A 5,000-nucleotide genomic window follows, 5' to 3' on the forward strand; every position below is an offset into this window, starting at 1 on the left:
TACCGTATGAGTGATTTTGGAAGGCGAAAACTGTGGAAGCCTGTCGTATGTTTGTGTGTGAGTGAATGTGTGTGCGCGCTCGCGCGTGTTTGTGTGTGTGTGTTTGTGTGTGCATGTGTGTGTGTGCGTTGCCCCTGCACATCTGAACAACTGCAGTCGATTTGTTTATACAATCGTAACCTAGGGGTTCGAGAAACGATATCGATAGAATAAACACCAATCATAAAAAGAGGTTGTTCTATATATTCTTTTCTACTCAAGGCACAAGGCGCGAAATTTTTGGAGAAGGGGACAATCGATTACATCAACCCCAGTACACAACTGGTATTTAAATTTTTTGACCCCGTAAGGATGAAAGGCAAAGTCGACCTCGGCGGAATTTGAACTCAGAACATAAGACAGACGAAATACCGTCTAATCATTTCCCCCGGCGTGCTAACGTTTCTTATTTCTTTATCGCCCACAAGGGGCTAAACATAGAGAGGGACAAACAAGGACAGACACACGGATTAAATCGATTACATCGACCCCAGAGCGTAACTGGTACGACCTCGAAGGAATGAAAGGCAAAGTCGATTTCGGCGGAATTTGAACCCAGAACCTAGCGGCAGACGAAATACCGCTAAGCATTCCGCTCGGTGTGCTAACGTTTCTGCCAGCTTGCCACCTTAGCTTCTACATATTCTATGTTCCGCATGTACGCCCGCCCGAGCATTGCTTTTAAAATGCGATTATAAATATGGGCAGGGAATTACTTTCTTTCTAATTTTGAAATATAAAGGTGCTAGCATGGCTTTATGGTTAAGAAGCTCGCTTAGTAAGCACTTGGTTTCGAATTCGGTCCCACTGCATCTTGGGCAACTGTCTTCTGCTATAAGCCGAACAACACCTTATGAGTGAATTCTGAAGATGGAAACTGTGTCGACGTTCATTGTATATACGTATGTGGGTGGGTGTATGTGAGAGAAAGAGCGTGTGTGTGTAGGTGTACATATGTATGCATGTGTGTGCATGTGTTTGTTTGTGTGTGTGTGTGTGTTTGCTTGCGTGTGTCTGAGTGTGTGTGTGTATGTGCGTGCGAGAGTGTGTGTGTATGTGTGTGTGTGTGTATGTGCGAGAGAGTGTGTGTTTATAGCCATTTTGAGTTTTCATCATCGTTCTGGGGTGGTTTGAGAAAATAATATAGGTGTCAGTACCTGAAGTTGAACTTAATCCACGCTGCCATTCCCGGCCCTATCGAGCACCACCAGATGAAAACGTGATTCGTTGTGTCAATATTTTGGGTATAGTGTAAAGCGGCGAGCTGGCGGTGTTCCTGCACCCCTTGGCAATCGCTGTTGGTTTGTTTTCGTGTCCGTAATCGAGTGGTTCGCTTGGATAAGTACCAGCCATGAAAAGAATTCGGACTTTGGGTCTATTTGTTGAACTAAAACACTTCAAGGCGATGCTCCAGCATGGCAGCAGCCCAAATCCTGAAGCAAGTTAAGGATTAAAGAAATAACAGAATAATGCTCTATATGTCATTTCCCGCAAAGAGTCATCTAAATCATCGCCTTCAAAAGTTCAAGTTTTATGAAGAGTTCTTTAATCCAAACAAATATATTAAGCAGATAAGAGTTACCAGCAATGAGAGCTTGTCTGAAATGGAGAACGTATGGATCAGCTGTCAACAGTGTTAATATCAATTGATACATCTAGGGTGCAATCAATATTGATCGAAGTTATTTTCGACTAACCTAGTTGCCCTTCGAGAAATATTTTGAACAGCATAGTCACTAATATCTTACCCTGACATATTTTTGAAGCAAATTCTCTTAGTCAACTCTTTGCGAGAATATTAAGCAAAAATACGATATTTTTCGTCCTCTAAAGCAAGGAAAATTAGTCGCTTGTATTCAAATATTCTTGAATTTGATAATCTATATTGGCATTCATTTTCATAATTTTGTCATTAACAATCTTTCATCATATTACTAATTTCTTCACATACTTTATAATAGCACCTTCATGAAAATTATCTAATGAAAACAGTGCACAACAAACAAAAGCTTTTATTTTAATAAACTCAATATCATCAACATAATTATATGAGATACAAAAACGTGCAGCAATTAAATTGGAAAATCCTGCCAAGAATTTGAATAAATTCCTTTAATAGGACATTTACCCCATTTTAAATAGTGTGGTATGTTCTTTTCAGTTTATTTTAAAAGCTGATTATTTTTAGTGACTGTAGCTCCACTATTTTCCTTTCTATATTTTACTCACAAAGAGCTTCTCACACAATATACGTAGAAACATGTTGTCCTTGTCAACAGTACCATATCAGTCATACCGCCATTCTTCTATTACTTCCCTTTTGTGATGATTTAAGTTTCGTGGTGGTGGTGGTGGTCGTGGTGGTGGTGGTGGTGGTGGTGAAGCAGGTTGAGCTTTGATCAAAGGTGTTTAAATTTTGACCAACCTGTTTTGTTTCAATGTGACACACTTTAAAATGGGTGCATTATTAGCACTGGTGCGACCACATAGAGACACCCTCATCAGCTCCTAATCGAACAAGTTGTTCGCTTTTAGTTCTAGATCAGCGTTGAAAGAATAAACATGATAAAAAGACATATTAGCCATGACCCTCACTTTGAGAAGGTTAGAGTCCATAATATGTCAATTCCTTTCACAAGACAGTAAAGTGATATTTGAGGAAATTTGGCCGATATTTCTCTTGCAGATCGAAAGAACACTTTGAGATTTCTCTGTTAGCTGATATTCGAACAAGAGTTTGTAGTCCTAGAAATTATAGGGGTAGTAAGAGCAAATTATACTAAATATGCGAAATCATCATTAGAGTAGAGCAATGCATGGATACGGAAGGTTTTAAAATACAGCATATGCAGAATATGTTGTTCCCTAGATTTAGTTTTGGACCGACGTCTATGTATGCAAAAATTGCATGAGGTACGAATAGGTTTTACAAGCTCTTCTAAATCCATTGCAATGCTGGAAACACTTCTGTAACTACAGTAGGTACCTTGAGGTCTCGGGTGTTTCGACCCTTAGCCTAAACGCTTCATTAGAGCGGGGCAACAAGGACAGAACTAGTCCTTACCTGTCTATCTGTCTGTTTGTCTGTCTATCTATCTATCTATCTATCTATCTATCTATCTATCTATCTATCTATCTATCTATCTATCTATCTATTCTATTCTATGTGTGTAGGTATATATATATATATATATATAAACTTACTTGGACGGGATGAAACGAAACGAAACGAATCGAATCGACGCGAGGGCGCTCAGTATTTACAATAGTGTAATAAATAAAATATATGCATACATACATACATATATATACGTACCTACATCTACATGTATATATACATACATATATAAATATATATACGTGAGTACAGGACACCACAAATAGACGTAGAACTCAACGAGAAACGAAAACGTAAAAACAAGCATGGAAACGGATCTTTTTTAACTACTAAAAAACAGAGTACAAGACAAAACTACACAAGGAAAAATCCCCTTCATCAGCTGTCCCTATATTGTCTTGTACTCTGTTTTTTCGTAGTTAAAAAAGATCCGTTTCCATGTTTGTTTTCTCGTTGAATTCTACGTCTATTTGTGGTGTCCTGTACTTACGTATATATATTTATGTATGCATGTATATATACATGTAGAGGTAGGTACGTACATATATGTATGTATGTATGCATATATTTTATTTAATACACTATTATATATATATATATATATATATATATATATATATATATATATATATATATATATAATATGGAAGCACTCCGTCGTTACGACGACGAGGGTTCCGGTTGATCCGAATCAACGGAACAGCCTGCTCGTGAAATTAACGTGTAAGTGGCTGAGCACTCCACAGACACGTGTACCCTTAACGTAGTTCTCGGGGATATACAGCGTGACACAGAGAGTGACAAGGCCGGCCCTTTGAAATACAGGTACAACAGAAAGAGGAAGTAAGAGTGAGAGAAAGTTGTGGTGAAAGAGTACAGCAGGGATCACCACCATCCCCTGCCGGAGCATCGTGGAGCTTTAGGTGTTTTCGCTCAATAAACACTCACAACGCCCGGTCTGGGAATCGAAACCACGATCCTATGACCGCGAATCCGCTGTAATTGTTCCTGTTGTTGTTGTTTTTTTGTTTCCCTTTTGGATTAAAATTATATATATATATATATATATGTATCGGAAAAGGTCAAGATAGAAAATGCTAAAATGGTTTTATAAAAAACATCTTTTCTCTACCGGTTTCAGTCATTGAGACTTTTTCAACTGTAGGTATGGAAAACAATTAAATTTGGAAAAATTAAATGAAAAGTTTTTTAAAAAGAACATTTGTATATATACAGAGGGACCAGCTATCCGAGTTGATAGTTCCTTGGTAGTTAAGGCAATTAGAAGCATGAAGACAGGGAAATCCCCAGGCCCATCAGGAATCACTGCAGAGATGCTCAAAATGTCTGGTAGTGTCGGCTATAGCCTAGTCACCCGTATAGTTAATCAGGTGATACACAAAGGAGTCATACCCAATGACTGGTGTAGCAGCATAATAGTTAACTGCTACAAAGGTAAAGGTGACGCCCTAGATACAAATAATTACAGAGGTATCAAGTTGTTGGATCAGGTGATGAAGGTTACGGAGAGGGTCATAGCCCAACTAATGAGAGAGAGAGTTAGTTTAGATGAGATGCAGTTTGGGTTCGTGCCAGGGAAAAGTACCACTGATGCTATATTCCTGGTAAGTCAGCTGCAGGAGAAATACCTAGCCAAAGATAAGCCCCTGTACCTGGCTTTTGTTGACATGGAGAAAGCCTTTGACAGGGTCCCCCGATCCCTTATCTGGTGGTCAATGAGGAAACTAGGGATAGATGAATGGTTAGTGAGAGCTGTGCGAGCCAAGTACAGGGACGCTGCTAGTAAGGTGAGGGTTGGCAACGAGTACAGTGAAGAATTCCG

Source organism: Octopus sinensis, linkage group LG16 (assembly GCF_006345805.1).
Source record: "Octopus sinensis linkage group LG16, ASM634580v1, whole genome shotgun sequence".
Lineage (NCBI taxonomy): Eukaryota > Metazoa > Mollusca > Cephalopoda > Octopoda > Octopodidae > Octopus > Octopus sinensis.